Raw genomic sequence first — 20,659 nt, forward strand, 5'->3', positions numbered from 1 at the left:
GAGCAAATCTCAATTTGAATTAAGCAAACCCAAGGCTTGACAGGTATGAAATTTAGGCTTTAAAATGCAGGTGAGTTATACATTTTATCAACTGCAATGTTACTTTGACTAGAAAGGCCTCACTGACCATGCTATCTAAATTTCATTCCATTTGTAGCATATTTCATAATTTTCATAGAACTTATCACTATTAGAAATTATCTTTTTTTATGTTTATTTATTCTTGAGAGAGACAGAGCAGGAGAAGAGCAGAAGGGAGACACAGGACTGTCTCACTGAGACAGAGCTGTGTCACTGAGCTGTCAGCACAGAGCCCGACATGGGGCTCAAACTCTCGAGCCATGAGATTATGACCTGAGCCGAAGTCAGACACTTAACTGAGCCACACAGGCACTCCACTATTAAAAATTATCATAATTATTTTTCTTATTATCCTTATTGTCAGTCTTCTTTACTAGAACGTGATTTCCCTAAGAGAGGTATTTTGTCTGTCTTGTACATTTCTAATGGCCAGGAGATCTGCATTCAGTAGATATTTGTTAAAGGAGTTAACAAATGAGTGAATGAAATAATGAAAATGAACATTGATGTGGAAATGTTGTGTTGGGGTTTGGAGCCAAAGGCCAAGAAAGAATTCTTGAGACATCTTCAGGGCAAAAAGGTGGCTTTTATTAAAGCATGGGGATAGAACCCGTGCGCAGAAAGAGCTACAATGAGATTGTGACAGGTGACTGATTATATACCTCCAGGTTGGTAGGGAATTAGGGATAGCAGGTTTGTAAGAAATTTTGAAAGTAAGGTTTCCAGGATCTTGAAGGGGCTAGCTGTTGTTAGCAAAGGTCGTTTACTACTTTCTAGTAAACCCTCAGTCATGAGACCCTTTCAATGTAGATCAGTGGGCTATAAGCTTGGAGTAGGATTGTCAACATTTACCTTGGGGCAAGAGGTAGAGATAAAGGACATTTTAAAGGAATTTTATATGTTAAAGTAGATTTATAGGATGGGGGTGGGTGTGGTCAGCTAAGATTGCCTTTTGCCCTTAGCTGCATCACTGTAGCAGCTTGAGCTCCTAGAGGATTGTCACTCTGCCTGTGTCAAGTACTTGTCAATGAGCTGTAAGTGGCAAAGAAATTTGTTTCTTTTGCCTTTGTTTTCCACATCAAACATCACATCCAAGTGGAGGTAGATTAGAAGTGGTCTTGCTCTCTGTGACTTAATTGTCTAGCCAAAAAAACCAGTTGAACTAAATTTGCATAACAGTGAGGTTAGCTCAGAAGCAAAATGGCAAGGTTTTGAGATCCCTAGCCTTGAATCCAGAGGGATGTGGGGTAAACACTGCTTTTAGACTAGTTCATTGCTTTGGACTAGCTTGCAACTGTGATGAATCACCTAACCATCTTGGGTCACAGTTTCATTTGCTTCACAATGGGGATAAAACATTATCAGATATTGGAAGATTTAAAATAGATAATTTATGCAGTGTTTGGTATTTTATTAAGTACTCAATAAGTGGTAGCTCTGAGAATTTTTATTAGGAATCTGTGGGTTTCGTCCTGTACAAAGTGAGTTCATATATCCATAGGTCATCGATTACAACATGTCAAATTGAATTTTCCTCAGTGTCCTTTAATCTTTAATTCTACATGTCAGAGTTTATATCTAGAATGGGCACATCAGTTATACCACATGTAAGGAGTTGACACTATACTTAGGTAGACTTTAAATACTTTCTTTTAAGAGGCAATTTAACCAACTCTATTTTGGAGACATTTCAAAGCTTTCTTCTGCATGAATGTACCTCAGGCAGTTACAGCAAGGGAGGTCTCTTTGTGCTAGCTTGATATTCTTTCTTTATTTCATATTGGATTGAGCTCACCGGAGCTAAGTGATAAATCAAGGACATTTACTTGAAATTGGTTTGTGATTTTACAAATGCAATGCTGGTAAAAATAAAACAAGTCATTTGTATTTAACATCCACAAACATGACTTCAGAGTGGAGAAAAAGGATGTGAACTGAATTAAGTCAGAATTTGAATCCCTACATGACCTTGACACTTAACTTTTGCATTTGATTGACTTTTGTGGGCTTTCCCCCCAATTCTTTCTAGCTACTTAGGAAGAAATATTACTTATTTGCTTTGGGCTTGGAAAACACCTTCCTGAAAGAACAGAACTTGTATACTAAGATATTGAAATTAAAAACTCTATTAAGTAACTTTTCTTCTCAAGTACCATTATTACTTAAGCCTAGAACACAACACTCCCAGAAGGCATCTTCGTTATGTATTCTTAAATACAGATACTCTTACAGAAACGATCAGGAGAAGGTAACAGCGTCTACCAAATGAGTATCTCTCAATTATACATGCTAATGGACATAGGGAATAGTTCAGAGAATTTCAAACATCAAGCAAGCTTCAAATTATTGTTCTTATATATTGTTCTGATGAAATTATGTATTTCTCTGATCAGAAAATATCTAAGTTTTTTGCTAATCAAATGAGAAAAGACAGTAAATTAAAAAGCTCTAAACAAAAAGAATTGCTAGTGTTGTAAACCTTTATTTTTTTTAAGGCAGAGAGATTACATAACTTCTTTGGATGAAGTGAAACAATATGTAAAGATTCCCCCAGTATCTCTTACTTTTGCCTTCATTTCCACCCCTTTCTCTTTTTTTTTAATTTTTTTTTCAACGTTTATTTATTTTTGGGACAGAGAGAGACAGAGCATGAACGGGGGAGGGGCAGACAGAAAGGGAGACACAGAATCCGAAACAGGCTCCAGGCTCTGAGCCATCAGCCCAGAGCCCGACGCGGGGCTCGAACTCACGGACCGCGAGATCGTGACCTGGCTGAAGTCGGATGCTTAACCGACTGCGCCACCCAGGCACCCCACACCCCTTTCTCTTCTTAACGTTATGCCTCACATCTTTCTTTGAGGTCAGCAGAGGAAATTTAGCAATGTGGTTTAAGGAAGATTTGTTTGGTTATTAAAGTTTATTTATTTTGAGAAAGAGAGAGACAGAGGTATGGGCAGAGAGAGAATCCCAAGAAGACTCCATGCTCAGTACTGAGCCCAATACGGAGCTCCATCCTAAGACCATGAGATCATGACCTGAGCAGAAATCAAGAGTCAGGTGTTTAACTGACTGATCCACCCAGGCACCCCCAATTTTTTTTTAATATTTAGACTATAAGCTTCATATGGAAATAAGATTAAGAGAAGACTATTGGTTCTGACAAAGCTGGAGTAGCTGTCATCAGACCATCCCACTATTAAAAATATATAAACTGTAAAAGCTGGTGAGAGTATTTAAAAAAAATCAGTGGTCTGCTGTTTGGTATACTCTGGATAGCAGGTGCCATTATTGAGAGAAGGGATACATAGATGTTAAACTCCACTATTACCTTGGCTTTTCCCCTGAGAGAATGTTGTAACAACAGGGTCAGCAAATAGACTCCCCATCTTTTACTATTGAACTACTTGTCAATCCTTGTTCTAAAATGTGGCACAGGAACATAGGTTCCAAGCAGAGTAGTGGTCTCAACCAGCAGAGGACATAGAGTTGGAGTTGAGGGCTGCCCTCAGAGCTGGGGTTTGGGAAATCTGGCCATACAGAGAAAGAAGCAGGGAAGGAGCTTTAGAATCCTATATAAACGACTATTCTTGGCTTCTTTACCAACCCCTATGCTATACATACATAGCAGATTTGAGGAGGCCTAGAAGTTAGAACCACTTAGAGGCTGGAGATGCGGACAAGTCTTTCAGAGTTTTTACAATATTGGGAGAAAGAACTTTTAGTCTGAGCCCAGCTACTGAGAAACCCAGGAAGGGCATGGCCTAGGAATAAGGATTGTGCCCTAAGTTTATTATTGTTGTTGTTTTTAATTTTTTTAATGTTTATTTTTGAGAGAGAGAGAGAGAGACAGAATGTGAGTGGGAGGGGCAGAAAGACCAGGAAGCACAGAATCAGGAGAAGGCTCCAGGCTCTGGGCTGACAGCACAGAGCCCACATGGGGCTGGAACGCAGGAAAGGTGAGATCATGACCTGACCCAAGGTCCAACACTTAATCGACTGAGACACCCCTGGATTGTGCCCTAAGTTTAAGGGAAAAAATGAAATTGAGTCATCTCTCAAAAGCCTCAAAGTTTAACACTGTCAAATTAATCTGTGTGTAATCTATCTGCCTGACATATTTTAAATACTTTTTAGAAGAAGGTAATATATATCACCCACGTATCTTCCATGGTGCCCAATGCATGATATGTATATGATATATACATATACACATACATATGTATTCCATATATATACATACACACACATACACACACACACACACACACATATATATATATATATATATATATATATATGGAAGAGAGTGACAAGTAATCAAGAGGAAAAAAGATTCAGTCATAGCAAAATCAGTGATGACTGAGATAGGAACTATAGACAAAGTCATCAGTAGAACTATAATCATATGATAAAGACACCTGAGAAAAGGATAAAAAAACGAATTAAAAAATACAGAATTTCAACAGATATAGAATTCATTTAAAACCATTAAATAGATATCCTAAGACTGCAAACTAAGAATTCTAAGAATTCTTCAGTTGGTTTTTAAGAGCAAACTGGACACAGAATAAAGCCTGATTTGTGAATTAAAAGACAAATTAAGGGGCCCCTGGGTGGCTTAGTGGGTTAAGCATCTGACTTTGGCTCAGGTCATAATCTCGTGGTTTGTGAGTTCAAGCCCTGCATCAGGCTCTGTGCTGACAGCTCAGAGCCTGGAGCCTGCTTCAAATTCTGTGTTTCCCTCTCTCTCTGCTCCTCCCTGTTCATGCTCTGTCTCTCTCTCAAAAATAAATAAAAACATTTAAAACATTTTTTAAAAATCACACAAATTAATAGAAAAGATCCAAACTGGAGTACAAACAGAAAGAAAAAATTTAAATAGTATCTAAGTATCATATTACGTAGTGTCTTTCAGTCAGTGTTCCTTTATTTATTTTTTTTTTAATTTTTTTAACGTTTATTTATTTTTGAGACAGAGAGAGACAGAGCGTGAACAGGGGAGGGGCAGAGAGAGAGGGAGACACAGAATCTGAAACAGGCTCCAGGCTCTGAGCTGTCAGCACAGAGCCTGACGTGGGGCTCGAACTCACAGACCGTGAGATCATGACCTGAGCCGAAGTCAGACGCTTAACCGACTGAACCACCCAGGCGCCCCCAGTCAGTCTTCCTTTAAAAAGAACTACTAGAGCGTAAATAATATTTGAAGAAATATTGTTCAATGATTTTCTTAATATGATGAAAATAATTAACCCACAGATTCAAGAAATTCAGCAAATCCCATACAAAATAAATACAAAGAAATGACACCTAACTAAGTGATAGTTAGAAAGTAAACATCTCAGGGGCATCTGGGCTCAGTCAGTTAGCCATCCAACTCTTGTTTTTGGCTCAGATCATGATCTTGCAGTTTGTGGGTTTGGGCCCACATCAAGCTCCATGCTGACAGTGCAGTCCCTGCTTGGGATTCTCTCTCACCCTGCACCTCTCTCTCTCTCACAAAATAAACTTAAAAAATTAAAAAAGAAAGTAGACATCTCAAATATAACCACATAAAAGTACATAAACAACAGAAAGCAGTAAGACTGACTGCAAACTTTTTAAGAAAGTCTTTGAAAGTACAAAGAATTTTTGAGTGTTAAAATAACAATACTGCCAACTTAGAATTCTGTTCAGGTAAAATATTCTTCAGTAATAAAAATGAGAGAAATGTTTCTTTTTTAAGATAAAAAAAAAAGCAACACTGATATTTGATGAATTTATTGCCAGCAGGGCTAATGTACAAAAATTAGCAAAGGGACCTCTTCAGGTTAAAAGGAAAATGATCCCAAATGGAACCCTAGAATTTTAGGGGAAAAATACTAGAAAGGTAAACATGATAATAAATACAAATGAAGATGAATAGTAGCTACTTAATAAAAGAAAAATAATGTCTCGTGAAAGATATACTGAAAAATCATATTTAACACCAAAGGTTGGAGGTGTGAAATGAAAATGAAGTGTTACAAGTTTCTTTTATTCCCTGAGAAGTGGTAATGAATGAATTCAATCAACAGTGTAATAAATCTAGGATGCACGTTTTAATTTATATGGTAACTACCAAAAGAATAAAATGAATAAAAAAATAAAGTGTTAATGAAGAGCTAATAAAGGAATAACATTAACACTGATTTTTTTCCCTTGGCTATGTTGACTACCAATGGGCCCATCAAAGGTATTATTTCTTGCTCTTACACTTTGTTTGTTTGTTTGTTTGTTTGTTTTTTATTCATAGCATTTCCCTTTGACTTCTTTTAGAATTTCCATCTCTCTACTTGTATCACCCATCTGTTATTGCATTTGGTCTACTTTTCCATTATATAAAAGGTATACTTGGGATGTCTGGGTGGCTCAGTTGGTTAAGTGTCTGGCTCTTGGTTTCAGCTCAGGTGATGATCTCATGGTTTGTGAGTTTGAGCCCCACATCGGGCTCTGCACAGATGGCATGGGGCCTGCTTGGGATTCTCTCTCTCCCTGCCCCTCCTCTTGTTTATGCTCTCTCTCTCAAAATAAACTTAAAAAAATGTTTTTAAAGGTATACATACTGGAAAGGAATAAATCAAACTCTATTCATAGATGACATGAGTGTCTTATAAACTCTCAAAGAATCCTCAAAAACTAAACAAGACAAAAACTAAAAACAAATGTTATGAAAATGAAAAGCATGTATAAGATTGCTGTATATATATGGCTAATATACAAAAGTCAATTGCTTTTCTTTATGCCAGCAGTGAACACTGGAATTTTTAAATTAAAAAGTCAATACCATTTATAATAACAAGAGAAAAAATTACCAAGTTATAAATCATACAATATATGTAGAAGACTACAACACATACATAAAAGAAATCAAAGATCTAAATAAATGGAGAATCATTCCCATTTATGGACTGGAATCAGTATTATTAAAACATCAATTTATCCCAATTTAATCTGCAGGTTAGATACAATTCCAATAAAAATCCCAGCAATTAGAAACTAATTGTTACTTCTTGTCTGTTTGATTTTAGCCATTCTGACAGGTATAAGGTGATTTATCACTATAGTTTTGATTTACATTTCTTTGATGATTAGATAAATGGATAAGGAAGATGCCATGTATATAACACAATGGAGTATCATACAGCCATAAAAAAGATGAGTTTGCACCATTTGTGACAACATGGATGTACCTAGTGGGTATTCTACTAAGTGAAATAAGTCAGACTGAGGAAGACAAATGGCTATATGATTCTACTCATATGTGGAATCAAACAACACGAATGAACAAACAAACAAACAAAAGAAGTAGAATCAGACTTATAAATTCAGAGAACTGATGAGTGCCCAAAGAGAGGTAGATGGGCAAAATGGGTGAATGGGAGTGGGAAGTATAGGCTTTCAATCATGGAATGAATAAGTCATAAGAATAAAAGGTGCAGCATAGGGAACACAGTCAATAATATTAGAATATGTTGTATGGTAACAGGTGGTACTTGTGGTGAGCATAGCATCAAGTATGGAGAAGCTGAATCATTAGATTGTACACCTGAAACTAACATAACATTGTGTGCCAACTGTATTTTTTAAAAATAGCTCAAATAGGGAGCCTGGTTGTCTCAGTCAATTAAGCATCCAACTCTTGGTTTCAGTTCAGGTCATTATCTCATAGTTCTGGGTTTGAGCCCCACATTGGGCTCCAAACTGACAGTGGAGCCTGCCTGGGATTCTCTCTCTCTCTCTCTCTCTCTCTCTCTCTGTCTGCCCCTCCCCGACTCACACTCTCTCTCTCTCTCGCTCTCTAAATAAACTAACAAAAAAATTAGCACAAACGTCTATCAACAGTTTAATGAGTACATACACTATATATATAACTTGTTTACTCATACATCTGAAAATGAAAACATCAAAATGCTAAAAATTATTCTCTATGAATGGTGAATTAGAAGTGATTTTTGAAAAATTAAATTTCTGTGTTTTTTTTCTGTTTCTTGAGCTTTTTGCAGTGAGCACTTATTACTCTTTAAAATTTGGACCATACATACAAATCAAAGATGCTAGTAAAAGCAAGCAAACAAACAAACACAATCAGTGTTTGATGCTTCAGTGTCAGAAGATGACTTTCAGAAATAAGAAATGACACCCAGAAATGGAGACAATTACACTTACAAATTAGCATGTACAATTATGTTTAGCTTTAGACAAAGTAAAATATCTGAAATAATTTTTATACAAATTCTTCTAGCGTTTCAAGCTCTTGTGGACACTTCTTCTAGCCCACTGCACCTTGAGGCATTAATGTCAAGTTCTAGTCACCTTGCATTAACTTAGACCCATCCCGATAGCAGACTACTAAAATTAGAAGCTTTTTTTGGAGATGAAATAATGACAGCTTAAGTGAATTTTCCTCCCTCTTGAGAAAATGCTAGGAACAAGGTACCATCTGGTAGGTGTATGTACACAAGTCAATACAGTAACAATGAACTGCATAACAGTTCATCACGTCCTTTTGAGAATAAAATGGCTGCAAAATCAAAAGTTCACATTTGGAGCAGTGTATTTCATATATCTATTAACTTTACACCAAATGATGCTCTTAATATTTTCTGGAATAAAGGATAGTAGGCTACAGAATATATTTTAAAACATTCTACTTAATCACAAGGGCAAATCTGAGTAAAAATTACAGATGTTTTGAAGTAGTAAATGGAGTAATATGCACGGCCACACTTATTCCCAAATATGTTTAATAAACATTTTTTAAAGTAAGGTGATGAAGGGTAGAACATGACTTTTTAAATTATTTTCTATAGAAAAATGATAAAAATTATTTTTACATAGAAATAATTTAGACAGCATTTGACCACCTATAGTTCTGTTTGTATGTATGCATGTGTGTGTATATATATATATATATATATATATATACATATATATATATGTATGTGTGTGTATGTGTGTGTGCGCATATATATATACACACATATACATATATGTATTGTTTCTTCCATTATTTTAAAGTTTATTTATTTTTAATTTTTTTAATATTTATTCATTTTTGAAAGACAGAGAGACAGAGCACAAGCAGGGGTGGGGCGGAGAGAGAGGGGGATACAGACTCTGAAGCAGGCTCCCGGCTCTAAGCCCAACGCAGGGCTCGATCTCACATCATCTCAGATCATGACCTGAGCCAAAGCCAAACACTCAACCGATTGAGCCACCCAGGCACCCCTAAAGTTTACTTATTTTTGAGAGAGAGAGAGAGAGTGTGTGTGTGTGCCTGCATGAGTGGGGGAGGAACAGAGAGAGAGGGAGAGAGAGAATCCCAAAATCCCAAGCAGGTTCTATGCTGTCAACATGGAGCCTGGCACGGGGCTTGATCTCATGATCTGTGAGATCATGACCTCAGCCAAAATCAACAGTCAGACACTTAACCAACTCAGCCACCCAGACACCCTCCAATCCTTTTCATTAATGTCATAATATTCTTGCAAAATAATAGCAAATGAAAACCAAGAACTTAAAATGAATAATAAGGAAGTTATGGGCATCCCTGAAAGGAAGGAGGTCATTAACTTTAGGAAATTAATGTAATCCATCCAATTACATTACATCTAAGAGATTAGACTAGAAAATTACCTGATGTTAATAGATTCAGAAAAGCAATTTGAAAAAAAAGCAACCACAAAATATACTGCATTTTAAGTAGCAAACTAATAAAGTCCTGATAATATGTGTTTATAGAAGTCAGGGGAATGATTACCTCTAGGGATAGAAGGATGATTTGACTAAGGGAAGGCACTGGAATCTTCCAAGAAATATTATTCCAATATTATATTTCTTGATAGTGGTTTCGTGCATTTAAACTTTTCAATTAAACACGAATTATGAAATTACATATTCATGTTTGATGTATTTTATCTAGTTAAAATATATCACAATAAAACTTAAAAATAAATCAAGTTATATAGGTTATATTAAAAATCAAGTATTATCAATCTCTGGTCACACAACAATTTTAGGAAGCTTATAGATACCATAAAATAATAGTACAAATTTGTGAGATTTTTTTTAAATTTTACAGATAAAATGCAAAATTTTCACTTGTTTCTGGTTTTGCACTATTTTGATTTGCAACTTTTACTCCAAAATGATTTTTGAAGAAAAAGGCAAACTAAGAACATTATGTATCACTTAATCATAAACAAAATAAACATAAAATAATCATTCAGAAGAAGTTTCTTATTATCAACGTGACTGTATCTTTTGTGCTTTTCATTGTTCAAGATAAATGGAAAGGAAGAGTACAATTATTATGTCTTAATGTGCTTTTATTCCAAATCTTGTGGTTTTTCTCAAAGTGAAGGAAGAGAAAGAGGAAAAAGAAATTATGATTTACCATATGAATGAAAAGTCAGCCTATTTTTAAAGACTTTTTTCTCCTTAAATCTTCAATCATTTTTGGAATTTCCAATTCAATCTTTTAAACTATGAGAAATGCTTTAGGTAATTTGGATAAAACACTGACATTTAAATGATGTTTAAAAGGTACTATAACTTGAAGCTTTAAAAATGAACCATCAGTTTTAGTCTTGCTGTTGTTTTAGAACTGCAATTAAACATGCCATATGTTAGCTAATCTGCAAATAATACATCTGTGTTCATTTGTGGAATTTCCCTCCTCCAGACTTCTATTCCAAGCTCCACTTAAGAAGCATCCTGTGAGTTACAGTTACCACACTTTCCTTCTGAAGAAGAAAAGGCTGAAGATTTTGAAGTCCTCCATGTAGCCATGTGTAATCCATATTTAGCATAAAATAATTAGGTTCTTGGAGGGGAAGGAAAACAGAGGGATGATATAATTTTTATCACCTTTTCACCAATAGTCAAAGCCTTTACTAAGTATCTATAATTCACCAAAAAGATGTTAGGAATAATAAGTGTAATACATAGTTTTACCTTAAGAAATCTATCATATGATTGAAGAGATTATGTACGGATATCACACACAACCACAAATTGTATGAAGTAACAGATTCATGGGGGGGAAAGTATACATTAGAAGAGATAAGGAAAAAATCACACCTTTGAGGCGCATCTTCTTTCCTGGCAAACTATTAATTTTTCAAAACTCCATTTAATGTCACTTTCTCCATAAATACTTTCCTGCCCCCTCCACCCTCAGCCCAGCCCTCACTCATGGACAGATGTAAATCTTCCTTTCTCTGTGCTCTCACAGCACTTTCACAGATTGCTAGGACTTTTGTGTTCTGAGCCTTTCCCTTCAGCCTGTACCTAAAAGCAACTACAACTTCAGCAAAGCTTTCTCTTTTTTTCTTCCTCAAAGTGTAAGAAAGTGTTGTCCCTTTTTGGGTTAAGTGATTTTGGTTACATGCTTTTTTGGGTTAAGTGATTTTGGTCTTAAACAATCTAGAGAAGAGGAGGATGGAAGAAGGACCAAGTTCAGAAGGAAGTATGTATCTCAATGCTTGGACGTTAAAAGGATATATTAGAAAACTTGCTCTAGGCATTTATTAATCAGGCCATTAATCAGACCATTTTCTTCACAACATGTGAAGAAAGAAGAGAATCCCTCTTCAATATTTGTTTGTAAATCATTCTGTAAAATAGTAAACAGTCCTTAGAGGCTAAATCATATGGGTCATGGCTTCATAACCATATAGCCATGGCTTCATAGACCTAGAACACTTGAATATTACACTTTTCATTATACATGGAAATAATCTAAATTTGTAGTGGGATAATATTTTGATACTGTAATTGTTGGAGATATCCTTTCCTCTCTGCTGTCCCCCTCCAGTCCACCCCCTCACTCTGCTTTTTATGTAGTTATTCACATTAAAATAGATCAGAGTGATGCATCAAATGCATAGAAAAAAAAGTTTAAAAAAATTCTTGAAACTTTGGAGAGGATTTAACCTTGAAAGCAAAAAGTTTTAGTTTGTATAAGTTTGCTAATTTAGAATTCAGAGGGCTAAGCCCTAAAAAAGAGAAAGCTCATATCATAAAAAATATATATATATATTTGCAAGAAAATAGACAAACTGTCCTTATTCCTAAGGCCTAAGAATCATAGTAAGGTTAGAGAGTTCTGTGGGGTCCCGAACAAAAAGAACAGACTGTCCAGTAGCATGCTGTCAATGACTGATTGCCCAGGAGCCAATGGGGGAGCTGTGCCATATCCACAGACACATGAGTGCCATCTAACATCCATATGGAGGTTATAATCCATGTAAGACCTGCTAGCCAATGTTAATAGGTTCAGCAGAAAGGATATGCAGTTTTCCAAGCCATATCCAGATTATTCCTTGCCAATAAGGTCCCTCCTTTTGCCTATAGAGCAACACACGAAACACAACAATGGAACAAAGAAACACCACCACCCCCTCACTTCCACTTAAAAAAAGTTAAGAAAAACAAATAGAACTTTAAATACCTAGAAGACAAATGATAGTTTAAGAGTTGAAACCTTCAGCTTGTACACATATGTGGGGCTATAGTAATTACCTAAAATTGTTTCACATATTAGTGACTCTCAATGAAGAACTTTATCCCTTCCTTCTGGAGACATCTGACCATGTCTGGAGACATTTTTGGTTGTCACATGTTGGTGGGGAGGAAAAGATGGGGTTGCAGAGGATGTGCTATTGGCATCTAATGAGTAGATTCCCACAATCCTGCTGACTACCCTACATTTCACAGAGAGCCTTCTTACAACAAAAAATTATTTATGGCCCCAAATGTCAAGAGCATGGAGATTGTGGAAAACATGCCCTAGAGCATGGCCTATAGTAAAACATGCTTTCATCATGCTTTCTCTGTATTAGGACATGATCTGCTAGCACATGTGTAAATTTTATTTTTGCCTAAAAAAATAAGGATAAGTGGAAGAGAAGAATATCTCTGCAAATGGGAGAGAAAACTCCCAAGATGATTTTAATTCTTTTTCCCCAACTCTGTGTTCAGTGATATCATATTGGCAACTTGAAATTGGTCATAGTGGAGTATTTGCATCAAAGAAGTTGGCAAACATAACAAATAGGAGCTTTGTGTTTTCCCCAGAGAGCATACCACGGACAGTCAGATTAGCATTTTTAAAAAATTTAGTAGGAGCTAGTTTGGGTAATAAGAGTGGAAGGAGGAAGCCGAGTTGGAGTCTTACATTAAGAGTCCAAGTGACAGATTGTTAGACCTTACTGGCCAGGTATATTGGGGTTGTAAAGAAGGGGACATATTAAGAGAATTAAGGAGATGTAGTAGTGATTAATTGGATGTGGGACATCAGTTGCTTTGGGCCATTCAGTGGATGATGGTGCCATTTACTGAAATGAGAAACCCATGAGGGAGAACAGGTTTAAAGTGAATGGTGGTAGGTTACCTTTTGGACATGTTAAGTTTGACCCACCTCTGACATTAAGTTAAAACATCAATAAAGCATATGGACACAGACGCATGTTCATTAGTCTTAACATTATAGAGGACTAATATTTCCTATTGTTACTACTTCTGAATCCCAATATTCAAACTGAATTGGAATTAATTTCACTTAATGGCATGGGATTTTATAATTTCATCCCATCTTATTGCTCCTCCTCCACCATCACACATATTCCTTCCTTTTCAGATGTTAGACATCAATCTGGAAATCCCTATTCTGACCCCAAGGACTTCCGTTGCTTTTTAGTGAGCAATTTTTATTTATAGCTAGACCTATGGGTGAACAGCTTTGTCCTCTCAGACAATTAATTTCTCAGGGCTATTTATACCTGTTGTCTTCTCCAAGAAGACACAGGTAGTTTCCACAAAGTCACAGCAAGGGGTAGGCAGTCACCATGGTCATGGACATGCTACATGCCCAGAGAAAAGTACACCGAGACTTAGAGCCTCTGCAGGTAAATGTGATTTAGAAAACATGAAGAAATGTTGGTCACGGCACTACAGTCATGTTTGGCTGTCTTGGAAAATTTTCTCTTTCGTTTTGCTTTAAAATTCTTTGGGAAAGACAAACAGACAAAAAATAAAATAAAACTCTTTGGGGGAAAAGGCCAATGCCATGAGGAAGACCATTTAGAAAGTGACTGCAGCATTTTGGGTAGTGAGACACATGATGTCTAATGCTGGCAGGAGCAAGGGTGAGCAAACTGAGTTAGCAAGTATTGTATTTATGCCTAATATCGTCTTCGTCTTTTGACATATTCTTTCAAGCCCCTAGCATTTCCCAAGAGTCAAGTGAATGAATTCTTTCCTTGCCAAATGCCAGATGGCTGGCGTCTTATTTGTGGAAGTAAAAATAATTAAACAAACCCTTCTCTAATTGTTTTGCCCCATCCTCGAACGCACAAGTCTTTTTGGGTCTTTCTTCTAGATGATGGATAAACAAATGCTGAAGTTTTAAGTGTCCTTGTTTAAACTCCAGACCTCAATTCATCCTGCAATCAGAGCCCAAGTTTCCCATAAAAGTTATTAAGCAATTGTCATAGATCTGGTCTTCTCCACTACTGCTGGGTTAAGTGGTGAGCTGAAAATAGAAATATTTCTCTCTTAAAAATAATGTATCCTCCTTGATTTGTATATTCCAGAAGTTCAAAAAAAAACCTGAATTTGAGTCCTATTTCTGCCAAATGAAAATTATATTGGTATCTAGCTCATGGAGTCTTGGAAAACATATAAAGCTTGTAGGGTAGGTCACCAGACTGGCATTTTACATGGACCTAACCAGTAATGTCTGATAGCTACTGTGGACCAAATTGGCCATCTTACATTATATGTGGATCATTTTTCATAGTCCTGAGAAATTGGCTGTGCAACCTCTACTCTACAAATTACAAATGGATGCATAGTGTGTAGAGTAAAATTCCCATAGTAACATACATAATGGTGGCGGGGGGAGAACTCAGATTCAAACTCAGTGTGCCCAGGCTCAAAGTAATTGTTCTTTTCCATATGTAATTATTTCTCATATTAGACCTGGCTTCCCGAACTCCCCTTTTATTAGCATTACACCTAATTTACCTGTAATCAAAAGTTCTTAACATTAATTCTTAACATGTCAAGAAAAAATACTAATTATACAATACTTTGTTATTCTCATGTCTAGTGAAAAAATAACAAATCTGTCCAGCTTAATAAATATGTGTTAAGTACCTAATGTTTCAGGTTCTGTATTAGCTCAGCAATAGTGAAAATTAATGCAAAAAATTACTAAAATTATTAAATTTAAGGATAGGATGCATCCAAATATTGATAGAGTTATAGAAAAAAGGGTAATCAAGTTCAAGATTACTGGGATCATAAATTGGCAAAAACAAAAACAACAACAAAAAACCCCACAACCTTTGGGCAATTATTAGATGTTATCTACCAGAATGGAAAATATTAAATATCTGATTCCAGTTTAGATTCATAATCCATATATTCTTTTGAATGCATGGAAGGAGACATATGCATGGGTATTCATTTCAGTATTATTTGCAGCCAGTGTGTGGGGGGGGATGGTAACACTCTGAAGTTCAGTGACAAGATGAACGGTAATTATGTCTATGTTCCAGAACAGTGTGGATTAGTTACAGTGATCGAAAGATTTGTATCTACTTTTTCAGAAAGAATGCTAAGACTTTGTAAAGTTAAGAATGTTTCAGAAAAGTATGATAACATTTCTTTAAAAATCAATTTTCCTCTATTTTGCAAAAGAGTAAACTCTCTTTATAGATTAAATTTCCAAGGGTCAAGAAGATCCTTTTATGATACAAACTTAGGTCTATCAAGTTATCTATAAACCATGCTCCTAGACTAGGAGGATTCAGAGTTATTATAGGTGGAGGGAACGTCAGATTGTCTAGTTCAGTGGTCTCTTCCACACATTCCTAAGGGCCTAAGAGGGATCCTGAGTTTACTAAGAAGGAAGATCCTTGACTTTTACTCTTCCTATGTACTCCTGTACCCCTTGATACTTCAACTAGAACAACTACAAATTTTTATTGATTTTAAGAGTTTACTGGAAAAGAATTTTAAAAAGTGTTCTATTTTACACCCATGTGAATATGAATGCCTCGAATTAAAAATAAGGGAACTAAAGCCCAGAGAGGGAAGCTAGGTTGCCCAGAGTCACAGAGCAGAAAACAGCTCCATCTCCAAATCCAACTGATCTACTGGTATATCATGCTGCTTCTATGCATTCTCAGATCCTATCCCTGTGCCTCTTTGTACTAGGAGAAAAGGTCCCTAACTAGGAAAGGCCATGAAGAAAATCAGGTAAGAGAGGCACCAAAGATCAAACAAACAGAGGCTGGGCCCCAAAGAGGGAAAACTCAAGCTGTAGACAGAGAAGAAGGGTGAGGAGCCTTTCTTCATATTTTTGCTTTTGACATACATTTTCAGAGGTTCTGTTTTTCTCCTGGAGCTGGAATAAATTTTCAAAGGGGACTAATTGCACTCTCTTAGGGGAAAAAAGTAATTGCTTCGCAGTTTAATTGAATGAGGACAGATTAGTTTCCGCCGATGGTTTGTCTTCTTTTAGTAGTGGAGACTCACTGAAAATGAGCAGCCGATGAGCAGAGGAAACCAGTTCTTAGGGCCCAAGCTGTTGGGTGCTCAGAATATAAACACTGGTCTCATTTCCTCTGCTGAAATTTCAGGACTTATTTGTCTTCTTGTGTTTACCCTTCATCATTAGTTCCTGTGGCCTTCACATGCCACCAAGAAGCTCCAAACTTAGAAATACTTTTTTACAATGTTGTATGAAAATACTCTAGTAGAAAATAGGACACCTGCTTTAATAAATTTGGGAAAATCCCTTTCAAACCCACAGCATCTCCTTTTCACACCTATAGTTAGAGCTAAAGAACATAATTCATTCCAAGAATATTAATTCGTTAGTATTTAGGAAGACATGCCTGTCTCTCACTTTAGGTATTTCTGTGTCAAAGGACATCAGTTAATGTAAATATTGGCTTCTCCCTGCCTCTTCACATACTGATTCTCTGGGAGGGAAAAGTGACCTTAGAGGATTAGAATAACTGAGAAGAATAAACTGATCAGGTTCAATGTAGCTTCTTTTTCCCTTGTAAACCAGGAATCTTATCTGATGTTCCAGGGGCATATTCTTTTGCATCAAGCTGTCCTAGACGGGAATTGCCTGAGATAGAAAGGGAGAGTCTGCTATTTGTTGAGTAATGTCAATACATTACAGCTAATAATGTAGATAATGCTTTGACCTCCATCTGGCCCTCTTGTTCTGTCTGCCCATCTCTGTTTCTTTTCATTTTCTGGAACACATGTGGAAAAGACATGGCCTCTCAGAGACCTAGAAACCTCCAATGTGTCAATTACTCTTCCAGATCTGGGGATGCAATGGTGATATTGACAAATAAGGACTCTTCAAATGGAGCTTGCATTCTAGTGGAAGAAGCAAATAATGAAAAAAAGCACTAAACAAATATGTTTTAGGATGGTGGTATGAGACAATAGTTAACTGAGGGTGTAACTTCAGATTGAGTAGTAATGGACATTTAAACGGTTTCTAAAAAGAGAATAACAGGCAGGCATGTGAAAATCTGGGGCAAAAATGTTCCAGGCATAAGGAAGAACACATGGAAAAGATCTTGGCATGTTCAAGGAACAGGGGGGAGAAAGAAGCTAATATGCCTGGACAAAGTGATAAATGAGGGCAAATTTAGGGGAATTAGAACAAAGTGATAGGCAGAAACTTATTTGTTCAAGTGAAAGAAATGATACATTTTTGATACAATATCACAGGCATGCTATTTTTTAAGGTGGTTATAGGGAAAGAGAAATAGGTACTCATTCAGATCTTTCCTTAAAGGAAATGTTTTAAAGTCTGAATAGCAAGGAATTTGATTACTGAAATTCCAATGAGTATTTTGTTTTTATTGTATTACTTATTGTTTCATGCCCAACACCCTATTCCCCAGTTTCATATTTTCTTATGATCATGCACAAAAACAAGGAGCTTATCTGTGACATGTTGTCATCTCACTGGGTCACTCTCTCTCTCTCTCTCTCTCTCTCTCTCACACACACACACACACACACACACACACACACACACACACAGGCTGAGAAAGACACAGGAAGCGGGAGAACCTATTGAAACTTTTCAAGAGATAAGCAACTGACAGCTGGAAGTCACATCTGGATGGTTTTTACGTCTATCTCTGCTATCACTTGTGGATTTGAACAAGCCCTCTTGATCTCAATTTCTTCTTTAATAACAATCAGGAGAATCTTAACTCTTCCCTTCTCTCAGCCATCCAAATAAAGGAAATCCTTTTCAATTCTATCTCTGAAATATTTCTTAAATTACTGCTCTCCTTTCATCCCTTAGTTAGCTGGACAGACTATCTCATTTGCCTCCAACTTTTTTCTATACAATTTGCCTCTTCCTCCATCTTCTTTCACAATTTATGGAGGTTTAATAATAATGCCACAAAGGAAGAAGAGTGCTCAGAGAAATGTAGAGCAAGATAGAGTATGCAGCTCATTTATCTGAGGAAGAGCACAGTGTTCCCATGAAGTGATTCATTCTAGGAACAGCAGGTTGAGAAAGAAGTAAACACAGTTAATTCTGCAGTAGTGACATTGAGTGAGAGTAAGGGTATTGAACTGTTTAAAACACCATACATGTATAGCATGAGAAATATTTTATGTAGCCTCCAAGATGCTAGGACTTACAGGAAATTGCATACAGCATTCAAATATTTACCCTCTCTTTAATCTTTGAAAGATCCAAAGACTAAAGATATTTATTCTACATGTTTATATGGCAACTATTATCTGTCACTATGTAGGAGTTGCCCATCTCCAGAAGATATGCATATTTGTGACTTTGTTCATCTCTACCCTGCTTACTCCATCAATTTATATTGCCTGCCTTTCTCTTATAGGCAGTGAAATTTGTGTCTCTTGACTTAAGAGAATGCAAGGTGATGCTCCTAAAATAACAAGGTAATTCTATTCATACATTCCAATTTATATATTCTAAACCAGATATGTTTTTATATACTTGCTTTTTACCTAACTTGCCCTGGGGACTTGCACAAATCCCAGATAGGCTTCAGTTTGTGCATCTGAATAGGAGATAATATTTACCTCACAATATAGATATGTAAATTAAGTGTTTAAAGTATTTGAAAACAGTGAAAACCAACTTAGAGCTTACCAATTAAGTAGTTGTTGCTGAAGATTGCACAGGAATTTTGGAAGCAGTGCTGGGGTTTTCTAGAGTAAGAACTGGTGATTAGGAATCCAACCTGCCTTAAGCAATTTAATGGCCATCTATTTTGGAATGTTCCAGGCATCCATAAAATCTTTTCAATAACATCTTAATTGTTCTCATTGGAGAACAAACCCTTCCATATTAAAATCCATTTAATTTGGTTCTGGTGGTATTAAATTCACATCAGGCTTTAGGAGTAATTGTATGGCTCAGCCTTCAGCCATTTAAAGCATGGCAACCCTCTCCCTCTGCCCTCTGTCATACACAAAGAGGGATTTGTTCAGAAATGGGTAAGTAGACAAACCAGAACTAGTGATGTAGGTGATGCACTCATGGGATTTTGTTGAGATGATTAAAAGAATCTCTAACTCCTTCCTGTCCTTGGAGAGTGAGGATATAACTTTGGACTGTCAGAGGCCACCTAGTGGAAATAGCTTGGAAGTATCCAACATAATTTCAGCAAAGCTGGCTGAAAAATGGATACCAGAGAGAATAGACTTCATGATATATTCTTGGACTTTGGCATATTTCGGTTCTGTGAGTCAGGAGATGCCAACACCAATTTCACCAGTTTACAGGGAGAGCCCTATGAAAATGAACCCAACACAGACCAAAATGTAATAGAGAAGTAGAGACAAACTGAGGATTGATGCAATTATTTAATTTCCTGGATCCTGTGGTACCCAATATCTGCCCGAAGTCTTTCATTTATACAAGCCAGTAAGTTCATGTTTCTATTTCATCTAATTTGAGTTATATATTGTTACTTGAATCTTGAAGACTCTTTATAAATATATTACAGGGTCAACACTTTTTGCCTTGATATGTAGCCTTTAATTTTACAGTTCATTTTATTATTCATGAATGACTCCTGTGAATTAGTCTGCTCTAATTCAGCCAAAAATCTAAGAAAGACCATAGACCATCCCTGCCATATACTCCTAAAGTATCTCCCAGTGGCCCTTCATATAGTATATAGTAGACCCTAAATAGATGATGCCTAGTAATAAGGATTTGTTGATTGATGGGGAACAGTGGATGATTGCTATTTGTAAGAGTACATTTGATGGATGAACTAGTAATACAAGCTGACCTGGTTGTGGGGGTTGGGGGTAGGGAGTATTAAATAACTTCTATCCACACTAGTATCCAGAAGCTTAATTTCATATTTTCTTATAGTCAAGGAGCACTAACATGTATAATAATTGCCTACAAATAATAATGACACTGATAATAGCTAACTAATGTGAATTAGACACTTTCTATGTGCCATATACTCTGCTGGCCACTTCAAGTGCATGGTATCAT

Source organism: Prionailurus bengalensis, chromosome A1 (assembly GCF_016509475.1).
Source record: "Prionailurus bengalensis isolate Pbe53 chromosome A1, Fcat_Pben_1.1_paternal_pri, whole genome shotgun sequence".
NCBI classification, from domain to species: Eukaryota; Metazoa; Chordata; class Mammalia; order Carnivora; family Felidae; genus Prionailurus; species Prionailurus bengalensis.